This window comes from Drosophila santomea, chromosome 2L, assembly GCF_016746245.2.
Source record: "Drosophila santomea strain STO CAGO 1482 chromosome 2L, Prin_Dsan_1.1, whole genome shotgun sequence".
Taxonomy (NCBI): Eukaryota; Metazoa; Arthropoda; class Insecta; order Diptera; family Drosophilidae; genus Drosophila; species Drosophila santomea.
Genome location: NC_053016.2, coordinates 26129058 through 26146438, shown reverse-complemented (window position 1 = coordinate 26146438; position 17381 = coordinate 26129058).

Genomic DNA, 17381 nt, shown 5'->3' with positions numbered 1-17381 from the left:
GAGTGAGTTGTCTTCAATTGCCCAGTAAACCCGTCTGAGGGCGGAGTATGGGAGCGCATGGTGCAGTGCGTCAAACGAGTACTGCGTCATACCCTGAGGGAAGTTGCGCCAAGAGACCACGTATTGGAGAGTTTCCTGATTAAGGCGGAGAACAACTCGCGACCGCTTACCCACCTGCCTGTGGATGCGGACGGGGAGGCGCCGTTGACGCCTAATGACCTACTCAAGGGAGTGGCCAATCTGCCGGATACGCCTGGATTGGATGCGGAGCTGCCAAAGAAGTGTTCTACGAAAAAGCAGTCGAGGATTGCTCGCCTGCTACGAGACCGTTTCTGGAGGAGGTGGGTCCTGGAATATCTACCTACGCTGGTGCGCCGCGAGAAGTGGTGCCGAAGAACGGAGCCGATCCACCAGGGTGATCTGGTCTTCGTCTGCGATCCTGCCTTGCCCCGACGAGAGTGGTGGAGGAGGTCTACAGCGGAGCTGATGGAGTCATCAGACGCGCTAAGGTGCGCGTGAACGACAACGGCCAATCGAGGACAATGATTAGAGTAAAGCGGTTCTTCACGGGGTCCGGGATGTCCCGGATCGAACATTGTAATCGATAGTTAGTATTTTTATATGTTAGGATTATTAGCCAAAATGTGTGCGGGCACACTGATTGTCGCCACGGTTTAAAGGCAACTTCGTTCGCGCGACTATAATATATTTAAACATAGTTCAACATCGTTTCATCGATATTGTCAATCATCGATAAACGAACAGATACAGAACTAGATCATAGGAACAACTTGCATGTTTTAACATAGGAATGATATGTAAAGCGAATTAAGAACAGTCATGAATAAACAAGCGTGCAAGATATATTTATACAATATATATTTATACATAAACATATGTACATTCGCCCAGCCGCAGTGAAGTATTTCCTTTTTTTAAAGTGCATACATAAGCACTTTGCCAATATCGGGGCCCTACTTCACACTATGACCCCCTGGTGAACGATTTACCGATTTACCAATACAATACACAAATTATATTAAATTTATATAAATAAAATTTATCCACACAAACTTAACATCTTTAAAAACAAAAAAAAATAATAAAACTAATAAAAATATAGATACGAAAAAATAAACTAAAAATCCAAATTAAAAACCATACCCTTCATTCCAAAAAATAAATACTAAATTGTTCAGACATAATTATACATTCAAGCAAAAATATTGTCTTTTTTTTCGTTCCTCGTACATACATATTTTTTTTAAAGGTTCCCGCTATTTTTAGCTGAGCGGCAAATTTCTACAAACATACGTGCGGTATTCTGCGCTGGCCGGCAATTCCATATACATACATACGTGATTTACATAGACTAGCCTAACTGCAAGTTCTCTCGTCTCTATTATTTGGCTATTTTCTGCCCTTTTTAACGGGTTTCTTCCCGAATTGATCTAACATTTTTTGTCTAAAGATAAAATCCAACCAACCTAAATAATTTGCGATTATTATTAAAAATTTTTCTCCGGGGTTATCAGCTTTTATAACTAGGTTTTTTGGGGTTTTTTTTTTTTGTTTTATTTGTGTTTCGCAGTAGTATTTTATGATTTTTCGTGTGTTCCTAAATTCGAATTCAAATAATTACGCTATTAATAGCTAGATTCAGCTATTTTTTCCACCTATTTACTTTTTAGCTTTTTTTTAAAGCGATTTCTTTAAAATTTTCCAATTCCGGTTTTTACTCGAATTCCGACGGGTCTTTTGTCCATCCAGAGACAGGTTGTTTGGTCTTTCTTTTTCTATTCCACTTTTTTTGAGGCGTGAATGTCTTGTTGCCTTCTTTTTTCCTCCTTTTACACTGAGTATGCCCATAGAGGGACACAAAAAAAGACATGAGCGGTAGGAAAAGAACCCAAACTAAACCCACACTCTGCTACCCGCTCGCGCTAAGCCAGCACCCAAGTCCGCTGGTCCAAAAGGCAGAGCCGCTATATTGCAAGTCCGTCTGCAACAAGTGCGAGCCTTATGAGACCAAGTGGAAAGAGAGTGCGAAACATGCTAGGACCTCATTGCTCTAGAAGGATCCCTCGACACATTGCCCCTTTTCCAGGCTAAATATGACTGCTGCTACTCAGTCATGCGCAGCACAAATTGGCGAAACTATTGACAGAGCAACGTCTCAAGTCGCTGTTGCCGCTTGTCTCCTTTCGAGAAGTCATTGAGGCAAAAGCCACCGTATCCAAATCCCCTCATACGAATGAGGGATTCGCTTCGGCGTGCGAAGCGCTTCTATCTTCCTCATCATGCGGTAGTTAAGCCTGAAAGCTTCACTACAAAGGTTTGCGTTGTATTTAACGCTTCAAGTCCGTCGGCATATGGAATCAGCTTAAATGATATCCTTCATGCGGACAATACAAAAATGTATCGTCAGATCTGGGTAGATCCAAAGCATATCCCCTTTCAAAGAATTCTGTTCCGATATAAGGAAGGAGATTTCCAAAACTTCGAATTGCAAACAGCAGTTGACCCCTAAAACTGCGCCCCGTTCATAGCCATTCCAGTACTGCAACAGCTGGCAGAGGACGTCCAAGTGCCATTTCCAAAAGCCAGCCGCATCATTAAGTTCTGGCAGGGGCGAATTCCGTGAACGAAGCCCAAAGATTCATTCGAGAGTTGAATGCAGCCCTAAGTTCCTCCGGGTTTTCGTTAAGAAAGTGTACATCAAACCACAAGGGCGTACTGAAAGACGTCACGGCCGAGCACCTCCTTCATTGCGAGTTCCTCGACATCTATGCCGAAAGCACGGCCGAGTCGCTTGGTATTCGGTGGAGTGCAAAGTCCGAGGTGTTCTATTTCGTCCCTCCTGAAATAGTTTTTATACAAAGCGAGAAGTTTTGTCCCAAATCGCTAGGCTGTTCGATCTTGCAGCTGGCTCGCCCCGTTCATCATCTGTTCGACAATTTTCATGCCGGAGATGTGGTTGCAGGACCTAGGCTGGGACAATAATCTTTTCACCGAAATGATTAGAAGGTGGCAATCGTTCTTAGATGAGTATTCCGACCTCCACAACTATCAGCCTGAGGTAATCATGAAGCACCACATTCTATGACGCGTCATGATGGGACAAAAGATCTTGACTCGTCTGCTAGCAGCGAAAACACTTGTGGCTCCGGTGAAATCCGTTCTCTTTCCCGGCTAGAGCTCTGTGGTGCCGTGCTGTTAACTGAAATGGTGACAGCAATCCTTCCGCATATGCCAACAGCCAGTTCAAATATCCGCTTCTGGACAGATTCCACGATTGTTTTAGCCTGGTTACGAAAGCCTGCTTGCAACTGGCGACGTAGGCGACGTTTCCTTGAGCGTTGCCGCAAATTCTCTATCCCGTCAAAATCACGGCCCACTAGGGAAGAAATCCGAGAGGCAGAAAGAACTCTGATCTCCATTGCGCAGCACCGAGCATACGGCCAAGGGCAAAAGCATCTGGCAGATAAAAGGCCACTTCCAGTGTCCAGTTCGTTTCTGAATCTGTTTCCATTCATGGACGAACACGGCCTTTTAAGGGCATGCGGCCGCCGCACTGCCTCCAGGGGCCTACAATATGTTGAACGCCATCAGATAATGCTCCGCTACGACTGTAGACTGTCTCGCCTTCTCATCCAATTTGCTCACCAGATTAGTCCCTAGGGCGGTATTCAATTGATCGTATTCCGATCGAAGTATTGGATTCCTAAAATCAAGAATTTGGTAAATGCTGCGGTGAATCCGTTAAGATTTGACCGCTTACAAGAAGATTTTCCAACAGATAGAGTCTCCTTCTCGAAGGCCTTCACTTACTCGGGCATTGACCCTGCCGGTCAACAAGAGAGAACGCTATAGTGGTGTTCCCCGACTATAAGATAGCCGTTTCTCAGCTAGTGGAAGTGCGATGAAGAAATTTCAACACTGACAGTTTTTTTTTAGTTTTTCACGTGGGCGTGACAAAAAGATTTTGGGCAAATCGAGAGAAAGTTACAAGATTAACAAAAATGTTAAAAATATCAAAACATTTTTCCAAAGTGTGGGCGTGGCAGTTTTGGGCGGTTTGTGAGCGTTAGAGTGGGTGTGGCAATATTGGTCAACTCAAGGCTTAATCTCAACTCTCTAGCTTTTATAGTTTCTGAGATCTCGACGTTTATACGAACGGACAGACGAACGGTCGGAAAGACCCACATCGATTCGGCTATTGTTCCTGATATATAATATATATACTTTATATGGTCGAAACCAATCACTTCTTCCTGTTACATACTTTTCAACGAATCTAGTATACCCTTTAACTCTACGCGTAACGGGTATAATTACACGGGAAGAGCGTGTCTTATAAAGAAGGGATATGTTTATTTGTTTTCCTCAAAGGCGATCCATTTAGAACCCACCGTTGTTCTCACAACCAAGAAATTTATAGAGGCCTTTGTTCGTTTCGTGGCGAGACGCGGTTATCCTCAGCGGGTCCATTCGGATAATGACAGCAACTTTACATTCCAGGGACTTCCTACAAGCCATCAAAGAGTCTGTGACGGATGCGCAGCCATTAGTGATTCGTGTAGCGGTTCATCCCACCCGTTGCTCCACATATGGGGTGTCTGTGAAAAGCAGAAGTGAAAAGTTTCAAAAACCTTTTTTATAAAGTTACGTCCGCCCGCAAGTACACGATTGAGGAGCTGGAGACGCTTCTCGCGGCTTGCCTCAATTCCAGACTCCTCTCTCCGATGTCCGAGGATGCCTCAGATTTACTGGCTCCACACTAGGCAATTTCCTTATTGGAGGGCCATTGCTTTTCATGGCTGAGCCCGATATAAAGGGTAAAGCCAAGTCGATATTAAATCGATGGCAACATCTCAAGGCTCAGCATCAGCAGATTAGTGCACGGTGGAGAGAGGAGTATCTTAGGAATCTCCACAAATAATCTGCAATAAATGTCAATTTCCGATCAGGAAAGTTGACGATATGGTAGTCGTCAAGGAGGACAATTTTTCATCAACCGAATGTCGGCTCGGCAGAATCGTTTCTGCCTTCCCTAGAGCCGATGACCGCATTCGAGTCGATGAGAGCGCCCTGTCCACAAGGTCTTTCTCCTACCTGCGGAGAACAAAAAGTCCTCCAGTACAAAGGATTAGGGCTTATCCCCCATTCCGGGGTCCGAGGTATAGTCTGCACATACTAAGCCCCATTTTGCTTATTTTCTTGACAGACAAAACTTCCTAGAATGGCTTTTTGTCCTCGTGCCATCCTACCGCTTTCAAGTCCATCCGGGAATCCATCCTCTTCGGAAGTGCAAGAGGTTCCACAAACTGAGCGCTGAAAAGCGCCTTCGAGTAGTACTTATTAATAAGTCCGGAGGTCTCATTCGCGACCCGTCGGTGGCAACGTGGCCGCAGCAGAAGGCTGTAAACCGCTATCATCGTGCTGGACACGGACTCGAGGACCTTCGAAGCCGGCGCTACGATCTACCCATGCATGCGATGAGCAGCATCGATCGGTGGTTGGCTGGGAGACGACGAGGTTTGTTCGGTGATTATCCGGTCCCGAACATACCGCTTCCAGCTGGATGTCGTCCTAAAGATCGACCACAGCCTAAGGATCCAGACAACCATTCGAGCGCTGAGCGACGGCTCAAGGGCCAAATTCGACTGTCCGAATCTTCACGCCGCGAATTTCTGACCTGGGCGAATTTCTGACCGGCAGTGGGACCGGCTTTCGCTCCGCTTTTTTCTCGCTATCCCTGCTTCCAACCGGCAAATTCACCACTCCGCGGTCCTGCGGTTCCATTGTATTAGGGTTAAGTTAGTATTAATCCGACCACCGAAATAAAATAAAGTGAAGTGCGTTAACGACCCGACGTCATCTTCTTTTTTCGGAATTGGAAAATCTCTGCCAACAGCGACCAGCGGCCCCACATAGTCGACCTTATCCGCCCATTCCAGTTCAGAACAAAAAACCAGAGAGATCGCTATAGTCGAGTTCCCCGACAATCTAAAAAAATGTTACTCAGCTAGTGGAAATACAAAGGAGACTCTTCAACACTAACAGTGGGTTTGTGGGCGTTAGAAATTTCAATTTACAAGATGTTCATGCCGAACAGCTGAGTCCGGTATCCCGCCAGCAGAGCATCGCTGTTGGCGGAATGTTTCGGAAGTGGGACACGAAGCCGTTATTTTATGTGAAGAAATTACTTGAAAATAAAACCCCAAACGAGAAGGACGAACTCCAACACCTTTCGTTTCATTAAACTCTGGGAATATTTGCGACACCAGCTTTTCCGGCCCCCGACGTCTCTACATTTTGGTGTTTTGAAATTGTTTCATTTTTGTATTGGTCTTGAAAATTTCTATCAATTTGCCAAAAAACTTTTTGCCACGCCCACTCTAACGCCCACAAACCACCCGAAGCTTCCACGCCCACACTTTTTGTTCATGCCGAACAGCTGAGTCCGGTATCCCGCCAGCAGAGCATCGCTGTTGGCGGAATGTTTCGGAAGTGGGACACGAAGCCGTTATTTTTATGTGAAGAAATGACTCGAAAATAAACCCCGACCAGAGAAGGACGAATTTCAACACCCCTTGTGTTTCTATTAAATTCTGGGACATTTTGCGACATCAGCTTTTCCAGCCCCCGACGTCTACATTTTGGTCCTTCGAGCCAAAATCCCCACCATATATGTATATACATACGCATATATATTGCTGCGATCAAAATCCGCTCACTATCAACTAGTGGCCACCTGCGCAATAATATATGTTCGTGTGTATATTCTGTATGCATCCTTTCCCTTTTATGTTATCAACCAATCATCAACTTTCCAATAAAAACACCAAATAAAAAACAAAATTCGCCACCCAAACTTTCACATACACAAAAACATACAGACATTCCATGTATGTTGGCCGATCGATGTACATACATATGTCCATTGCATCTGCATACATTGCGTACATGGCACATACGCAACGTCGTACATCTGCATGGTCATAGGGTGTTTCATTAATTGCCAAACCATTCAAAACATTCAAACAGACATTAATATCATCCAACATATGTACATACATATATTAATGTTATTGTTTATTTTCACATACACAAAAGCTTCCACACACACGACAAGCACAGACGATTTGTTGGACCGGCAGATAAGAACCGGCTGCAGCCAACACTAGCGACGAACACATCCACGAACACAACCTCCAGCGCAGTAAGAAAAAAAAAGAATAACAAAAAAACAAATTTTAAAAACAACCATCGGCGCTAACATTTACATATTGCATATATAATATATATGTGTGTACCAGCATATGTACGTATGTGTCAAGGTAGCCACTCTAGGGCCTATTCCAATAAGGGATCGTTCACACTGACACTACTTTTTTCTAGTTTCCCATAGAAAGTGTCAATGTGTGTTTATTTTTGTTTCTTTAATACTTTTTATACCCGTTACTCGTAGAGTAAAAGGGTATACTAGATTCGTTGAAAAGTATGTAACAGGCAGAAGGAAGCGTTTCCGACCATATAAGGTATATATATTCTTGATCAGGATCAATAGCCGAGTCGATCTGGCCATGTCCGTCTGTCTGTCCGTCTGTCCGTCCGTATGAACGTCGAGATCTCAGGAACTACAAAAGCTAGAAAGTTGAGATTAAGCATACAGACTCCAGAGACATAGAAGCAGCGCAAGTTTGTCGATTCATGTTGCCACGCCCACTCTAACGCCCACAAACCGCCTAAAACTGCCACGCCCACACTTTTGAAAAATGTTTTGAAATTTTTTCATTTTTGTATTAGTCTTGTAATTTAACAGCTTTGAAAATAGCAAAAATCGACACCTCTAACTGGGATTGCCTGCTCGTTTTTCTGTGCTCTGCCAAGTTGCCAAAGCTAACGCTGTCTCTATGGGAACAATCCCTTATGAGTAAGACAGATATTCCACTGTGGGCTGAATTCCAGGCTTTCTTACAAGATCGTCATCGAACGCTCGAGGCGATCGAAGATTTTAAGCCAAACGCTCAATCCAGAGCACTGCGGACTGACAATAGCCCGCGGGCGATTCAGACCTTTGAGAATAGAGTGACGGTAACTCCACAATCCTGTAAACTTTGTTCGCAAGAGAACCATCCTATCCGAGTATGTCCGTTATTCTTACGAATGCCAGTCGGAGAGCGGGAGAAATATATAAAACAGCAGAAGTTGTGCTTAAACTGTTTTGCTAGAACGCATCTGCTTAGGGATTGCACTAGCACGCATAATTGCAATACTTGTAAAGGGCGCCACAACACTCTCCTACACCGAAGCGGCACTCCACCAGTCCAGTCAGCGGTCAATCCTGACCACCAGGCCCACGTATCCACATTTAACCACCAGCAAGATATACAGTCCACTCCATTAACGAATCAACCGAATGTGCAAACGTTTCTGGCTGTAAACACTCAAGGGGTCCTCCTGAGTACAGCATTAATAGAGATTTGCCATTTAGGCATCAAATACTCAGCACGGGCTCTTATTGACTCGGGTTCTGAGGCAACCTTTATTTCAGAACGCTTGTTCAACTTGATTAAGTTGCCTTATGAATCCATCCATGCTCAAGTTTCAGGGCTCAACCTCACTGTTGCGGCTCAGCCCCGTAAGCGCTGTCAACTCAGCATAGGTTCTCCGGTCAAGCCCCACATCCAAATTAAGACTTCTGCATATGCACTACCACAACTGGCCGGGAGTCTCCCATCCTTTACTTTACCTGAGGACTCTTTAAAGCATCTGCCGCCTTTGCAACTAGCAGACCCAAATTTCTACCGGAGTTCGCAGATCGACGTTCTGATCGGTGCCGATATCCTGCCATCGATCATTCTCAGCGGCTCCCATCCCAATATCTGTGGCACGCATCTTGGCCAGGAGACCATATTCGGATGGATTCTTTGCGGTCCGATCGCAACGAATCCCACAAGCAGAATATGCTCATTTTCGTCCCGACTAGCTGTCACCGAGTCCAGACTGGACAACATTCTCACAAAATTTTGGGAGGTGGAGGATGTTCCAGTGAAGCGGGTTAGGGAATCCACCTCGATTTGCGAGGAAAACTTTATCCAATCTACCAAAAGGAACGAGGATGGGAGGTATGTGGTTTCGTTGCCCTTTAAAGAGCCTAACAATATCAACCTTGGGCACTCCAGGTCGATCGCACTGGCTCAGTTCCTCCGAAACGAGATTCGACTGAATAAAGACGTTGCGTCAAAAAAGCAGTACGACTCAGTCACTCAAGAGTATTTAGATTTAGGTCATATGCACCAAGTCTCTCCGGACGACTCTAATAATTTTTATTTGCCCCATCATGCTGTCTTCAAACCAGACAGCACCACAACGAAGGTTCGCGTTGTGTTTAATGCTTCCAATCCTTCATCAAACGGGAACAGCCTCAATGATATCCTTCATGCGGGGCCCGTACTGCAGTCCGATCTTACTATCCAGATTCTAAAATGGCGTTTCTTCAAGTATGTGTTTAATGCGGACATCACAAAAATGTACAGGCAAATTCGGGTAAATTCAACCCATACGCGCTTTCAGAGAATCCTCTTTCGCAATAAGGATGGAGAGCTCTGTGACTATGAACTCGATACAGTCACCTTCGGCGTAAACTGTGCGCCTTTCCTAGCCATCCGCGTACTACAACAGTTGGCTCAGGATATCCGAGGCCAATATCCTTTGGCAAGTGACATCATCTCGAACTTCATGTACGTTGACGATGTGCTCGCAGGCACTCACACTAAGCAGTCGGCAGTTTTAGCCATCGAGGAGCTTCGGCTGGCTCTTGAGAGTGCTGGTTTTCCATTACGGAAGTGGACCTCGAACGAAAGAAAACTCCTACAAGAGGTTCCAAAGGAGCACTTGATTAGTGCAGACTTTCTGGAGCTTGAAGAGGCTAGTACGGCGAAAACTCTTGGGATCCGTTGGCAAGCTACATCCGATAGTTTCTTTTTTATTCCAATGGTGATCCACCTCCAAACTGCTTACACAAAACGAGAGGTTTTATCTCAGATAGCCAAACTGTTCGACCCATCAGGATGGCTATCACCTTTCGTAGTCCGAGCCAAGATTTTTATGCAGAAAATTTGGCTACGGGAGCTGGGCTGGGATTAGCCACTCCCCAGGGATCTCGCGACCCAGTGGCGGGAGTTCCTAGAAGGGTATCCTGCCCTGAAGGAGATTCGTATTCCGAGATGGGTACGTTTCCATCCAGCTGCGAAACTTCAGTACCATGCGTTTTGCGACGCGTCACAGGACGCCTATGGGGCTGCTATTTTCGTCCGAATCGAAACGAAGGAAGGCTGTTGTACCCATCTACTTACATCCAAAACCGGAGTCGCTCCTGTCAGATCCATCTCCATACAACGCTTGGAATTGTGCGGAGCAGTGCTGCTCACGGAGCTGGCAGCTCTAGTAATTTCTGAAATGCCTCCTCATGTTTATGAGACCTTTTACTGGACCGACTCCACGATCGTTCTTGCATGGCTGAGTAAGCCAGCGTGCACCTGGACAACATTCGTTGCCAACAGGGTCGCAAAAATCGAACAGTGTACCGACGGAAGCAAGTGGGGACATGTACGATCCGAAGACAATCCAGCTGATCTGGCAAGCCGGGGCGTCTCACCCCAAGAGCTGAAGGACAGCGCACTGTGGTGGCGTGGGCCAGCTTGGTTGCACCTCAAACAGGAGCAGTGGCCGAGTGAGTTGTTGGTCCATCCGGAGACTGAGCTTGAGCAGCGCCCCGTCAAATGCCACACGGTCGCAGTGCCCTCAGCAGTTGAAATCCTAGAGAGGTTCTCAGCCTTTGACCGAGCTCTGCGAGTTCTTGCTTATGTGTTTCGTTTTGTGAAAAGTTGCCGGAGGGAAGGTGTAGCCTCATCGGCAGAACTCACTGCGGCGGAGTTGTCGGAGGTGCAGGAGCGGCTAATTGTGCTCACTCAGAAGAATGAGTTTCCCGCCGAATATAAGGTTTTGAGCAACAAGCAACCAGTTCCACCCGCAAGCGCAATTTCGAACCTAAGCCCCTTTCTTGACGGGAATGGGGTCTTGAGAGCAAGCGGCAGGTTACAAGCATCTGAAATGCTTAGTTATGATGAAAAACATCCGATCATCCTTCCTGCATGGTGTAGGTTCGCCGAACTTCAAGTCTTGTTTATCCATCGCATATTCTTGCATGGGGGGAATCAATTAATGATCCGACTGATCCGTTCCAAATTCTGGATTCCCAAGCTTAAAATGTTGGTGAAACGAACAATACATTCGTGCCGAGTGTGTGTTATTCACAAGAAGAGACTGCAGACGCAGTTGATGGGGAATTTGCCCCGTGCGAGGTCCACGTTTTCCAGACCGTTCACCCATACGGGTTTTTGTGTGTTTTACTACCCGGGCTATCCACCTCGAAGCGACCTCGGACTTGACTACAGAGAAGTTCCTGGCCGCATTCTCCCGTTTTTTCGCTCGACGTGGGTGTCCACAACACGTCTACTTTGACAACGGGAAAACGTTTGTCGGAGCTTCCACGTCCTTATCAAAGGATTTCATTGAAGCTACCAGAACATCGGTGTTATCGCAGCACAGTCTTCAGAATGTGTCCTGGCATTTCAACCCTCCTGGCGCACCTCATATGGGAGGGCTTTGGGAGGCAGGTGTGAAGAGCTTCAAGTCGCACTTTTACAAGTACACAGCCGCTGGGAAATACACGTTCGAGGAACTGACTACCCTCCTGGCTAAGATTGAGGCCTGTTTGAATTCCAGGCCCATATCACCAATGTCCGAAGATCCCACGGACCTTATCGCTCTGAGCCCTGGGCATTTTCTAATCGGTGGACCATTACTTGCGGTAGCAGAACCTGAGGTTAAAGAAGGTCCCAGCTCCATTATCAATCGGTGGCGGAGGTTGAAAGCCCTGAATCAGCAGTTCTGCCTGCGTTGGAAGGAGGAATACCTAAAGGAACTCCACAAAAGGAATAAATGGAAGTTCCCAATGCGAGATCTCCAGGCGGGAGACATGGTGGTGATCAAAGAGGAGAACTTGCCATCCAACGAGTGGCGCCTTGGGCGTATCCAAGTGGTCTGTCCCGGCGTGGACGGCAAGGTCAGAGTGGCAAACGTTCTCACAGCACGGGGGGTCGTCCGAAGACCAGTGGCAAAAATGATCCGCCTTCCAATGGACAGCCCGAATGAGTCGAAAGACTCCTCCATACTTTAAGTATTTGAAAACCTGCTACTGACGAGTCCTAAGTTGTGTCGTCCTACGTCGTCCATGTGTCATGATCATCCGCATCTATCTCATCTAATTTTTTATTTTGCCCATTTCTTATGTAGCCGCATATACAATGGCTCCAGCGATCCGCCACGATGTATACCGCTGTAGAGTGTGCAGGGGGGTTCATCCATTGAGGAGCTGCCAGCGATTCCTGCAACTGCCGGCTGTGAAGCGGCTCCGGGCAGTCTTGATTAACAAGTACTGCGCTAACTGTCTGGCCCACGAGCATTCGGGCCGGTCGTGTCGCAGCAAAGCGAGGTGCCGCATCTGCCGAGAGGCCCACCACACTATGCTGCACATCCGCGGTGAACAGCCATGCTCTTCGAGGCCTCAACGGAAGCGTTAGCCACAAGCAGCGCCTCAGCCTCAACGGCGTCAGGAGGTGGGTTCGACCGGGTCACGACGCTCAGCCTCGCCGATGGATAGTTCCCCACCCCGCAGCTCATTGTCAACGCCGACGGGCGCGCCTAGCTTGGTGCGGACGAGCGTCAGCATCCTTCCGACCGCTGCCGTGCTCATTGGGTCCGAGCAGAAGAGATTCGATGTGCGAGTCTTGGTGGATCCGTGCTGCCCCGTGAGTCGCATCCACGTCTCGCTGGTGAAGGCCGTCAACTTGGCCGTCACGGGCGTGGGCAACGAACGGCTGTGTACCACCGAGATTCGCTCAAAAACGTTCCGGATGAGCAAACAGCTGCTGATGCTGGTGGACGAGCAGATGCAGAGCCGGATGCCGGCACAGCCCGTGGATCCGAAGGTGCAGGACATGTTCCACAACATGACGCTAGCGGATGACCGGTGGTTCCACCCAGCGCTTGTCTCGGCTGTCCTTGGAGCAGACGTTTACGCCGACCTGATGCTGCCGGGTATCATCGCGAGCCAGGACGGCCTGCCCATGGCACAAAATTCCAAGCTGGGATGGATTCTTTCGGGACGCTGTTCTCTGTCCTAAATGTGCAAGTATTCCTCTTGCAAGGGGGGGAAGAATGTTCATGCCGAACAGCTGAGTCCGGTATCCCGCCAGCAGAGCATCGCTGTTGGCGGAATGTTTCGGAAGTGGGACACGAAGCCGTTATTTTATGTGAAGAAATTACTTGAAAATAAAACCCCAAACGAGAAGGACGAACTCCAACACCTTTCGTTTCATTAAACTCTGGGAATATTTGCGACACCAGCTTTTCCGGCCCCCGACGTCTCTACACAAGACTAAAAAAAAGGTGAAAAAATATCAACACATTTTTCAAAAGTGTGGGCGGGGCAGTTTTGGGCGGTCAGTGGCCGTTAGAATATGCGTGGCAAAAAGTTTTTTGGCAAAACGATAGAAATTTACAAGACTAGTACTAAAATAACTAAATATCAGAACATTTTTCAAAAGTTTGGGCGTGGCAGTTTTGGGTTTGTGGTCGTGGCAAAAAAAATTTTTGCAAATCGAAAAATAAAAAACTAGTGATCTTAATGTTAGTTTGGAAACTTAGTTAGTTTCAAGAAGTCCACGAAAAGTGCCGTTACTAACAAAAACAAGAGAGAACGCTATAGTCGAGTTCCCCGACTATCTGATACCCGTTACTCAGCTATTGGAAGGGAGAAGGAGAGTCTTAAACACATTTTTAGGCGGTTTGTAGGCGTTATAGTGGGCGTGGCATAACGTTTTTTGGCAAATCGATAGAAATTTTCAAGACCAATACAAAAATGAAACAATTTCAAAACACCAAAATGTAGAGACGTCGGGGGCCGGAAAAGCTGGTGTCGCAAATATTCCCAGAGTTTAATGAAACGAAAGGTGTTGGAGTTCGTCCTTCTCGTTTGGGGTTTTATTTTCAAGTAATTTCTTCACATAAAATAACGGCTTCGTGTCCCACTTCCGAAACATTCCGCCAACAGGGATGCTCTGCTGGCGGGATACCGGACTCAGCTGTTCGGCATGAACATCTTGTAAATTGAAATTTCTAACGCCCACAAACCCACTGTTAGTGTTGAAGAGTCTCCTTTGTATTTCCACTAGCTGAGTAACATTTTTTTAGATTGTCGGGGAACTCGACTATAGCGATCTCTCTGGTTTTTTGTTCTGAACTGGAATGGGCGGATAAGGTCGACTATGTGGGGCCGCTGGTCGCTGTTGGCAGAGTTTTTCCAATTCCGAAAAAAGAAGATGACGTCGGGTCGTTAACGCACTTCACTTTATTTTATTTCGGTGGTCGGATTAATACTAACTTAACCCTAATACAATGGAACCGCAGGACCGCGGAGTGGTGAATTTGCCGGTTGGAAGCAGGGATAGCGAGAAAAAAGCGGAGCGAAAGCCGGTCCCACTGCCGGTCAGAAATTCGCCCAGGTCAGAAATTCGCGGCGTGAAGATTCGGACAGTCGAATTTGGCCCTTGAGCCGTCGCTCAGCGCTCGAATGGTTGTCTGGATCCTTAGGCTGTGGTCGATCTTTAGGACGACATCCAGCTGGAAGCGGTATGTTCGGGACCGGATAATCACCGAACAAACCTCGTCGTCTCCCAGCCAACCACCGATCGATGCTGCTCATCGCATGCATGGGTAGATCGTAGCGCCGGCTTCGAAGGTCCTCGAGTCCGTGTCCAGCACGACGATAGCGGTTTACAGCCTTCTGCTGCGGCCACGTTGCCACCGACGGGTCGCGAATGAGACCTCCGGACTTATTAATAAGTACTACTCGAAGGCGCTTTTCAGCGCTCAGTTTGTGGAACCTCTTGCACTTCCGAAGAGGATGGATTCCCGGATGGACTTGAAAGCGGTAGGATGGCACGAGGACAAAAAGCCATTCTAGGAAGTTTTGTCTGTCAAGAAAATAAGCAAAATGGGGCTTAGTATGTGCAGACTATACCTCGGACCCCGGAATGGGGGATAAGCCCTAATCCTTTGTACTGGAGGACTTTTTGTTCTCCGCAGGTAGGAGAAAGACCTTGTGGACAGGGCGCTCTCATCGACTCGAATGCGGTCATCGGCTCTAGGGAAGGCAGAAACGATTCTGCCGAGCCGACATTCGGTTGATGAAAAATTGTCCTCCTTGACGACTACCATATCGTCAACTTTCCTGATCGGAAATTGACATTTATTGCAGATTATTTGTGGAGATTCTTAAGATACTCCTCTCTCCACCGTGCACTAATCTGCTGATGCTGAGCCTTGAGATGTTGCCATCGATTTAATATCGACTTGGCTTTACCCTTTATATCGGGCTCAGCCATGAAAAGCAATGGCCCTCCAATATGGAAATTGCCTAGTGTGGAGCCAGTAAATCTGAGGCATCCTCGGACATCGGAGAGAGGAGTCTGGAATTGAGGCAAGCCGCGAGAAGCGTCTCCAGCTCCTCAATCGTGTACTTGCGGGCGGACGTAACTTTATAAAAAAGGTTTTTGAAACTTTTCACTTCTGCTTTTCAAAGATACCCCATATGTGGAGCAACGGGTGGGATGAACCGCTACACGAATCACTAATGGCTGTGCATCCGTCACAGACTCTTTGATGGCTTGTAGGAAGTCCCTGGAATGTAAAGTTGCTGTCATTATCCGAATGGACCCGCTGAGGATAACCGCGTCTCGCCACGAAACGAACAAAGGCCTCTAGAAATTTCTCGGTTGTGAGAACAACGGTGGGTTCTAAATGGATCGCCTTTGAGGAAAACACACAAACATATCCCTTCTTTATAAGACACGCTCTCCCCGTGTAATTATACCCGTTACGCGTAGAGTAAAAGGGTATACTAGATTCGTTGAAAAGTATGTAACAGGAAGAAGTGATTGGATTCGACCATATAAAGTATTATATTATAGATCAGGAACAATAGCCGAATCGATGTGGGTCTTTCCGTGCGTTCGTCTTTCCGTTCGTATAAACGTCGAGATCTCAGAACCTATAAAAGCTAGAGAGTGGAGATTAAGCCTTGAGTTGACCCATGTTGCCACACCCACTCTAACGCTCACAAACCGCCCAAAACCGCCACGCCCACACTTTGGAAAAACGCCCACGTGAAAAACTAAAAAAAAACTGTCAGTGTTGAAATTTCTTCATCATTCGTTGAAAAGTATGTAACAGGCAGAAGGAAGCGTTTCCGACCATATAAAGTATATATATTCTTGATCAGGATCAAGAATCCGTCTGTCCGTCCGTCTGTCCGTCTGTCCGTCCGTCTGTCCGTCCGTATGAACGCTGAGATCTCAGGAACTACAAAAGCTAGAAAGTTTAGATTAGGCATACAGACTCCATCGACATAGACGCAGCGCAAGTTTGTCGATTCATGTTGCCACGCCCACACTTTTGAAAAATGTTTTGATATGTTTTCATTCATGTCAGTGTTAAAATTTCTTCTTCGCACATCCACTAGCTGAGTAACGGGTATCAGATAGTCGTGGAACTCGACTATAGCGTTCTCTCTTGTTTTTGTTAGTAACGGCATTGGGCAGCACCGAGCATACGGCCAAGGGCAAAAGCATCTGGCAGATAAAAGGCCACTTCCAGTGTCCAGTTCGTTTCTGAATCTGTTTCCATTCATGGACGAACACGGCCTTTTAAGGGCATGCGGCCGCCGCACTGCCTCCAGGGGCCTACAATATGTTGAACGCCATCAGATATTGCTCCGCTACGACTGTAGACTGTCTCGCCTTCTCATCCAATTTGCTCACCAGATTAGTCCCTAGGGCGGTATTCAATTGATCGTATTCCGATCGAAGTATTGGATTCCTAAAATCAAGAATTTGGTAAATGCTGCGGTGAATCCGTTAAGATTTGACCGCTTACAAGAAGATTTTCCAACAGATAGAGTCTCCTTCTCGAAGGCCTTCACTTACTCGGGCATTGACCCTGCCGGCCCTTTTGAAATTAAAAACAAGAGAGAACGCTATAGTGGTGTTCCCCGACTATAAGATAGCCGTTTCTCAGCTAGTGGAAGTGCGATGAAGAAATTTCAACACTGACAGTTTTTTTTAGTTTTTCACGTGGGCGTGACAAAAAGATTTTTGGCAAATCGAGAGAAAGTTACAAGATTAACAAAAATGTAAAAAATATCAAAACATTTTTCCAAAGTGTGGGCGTGGCAGTTTTGGGCGGTTTGT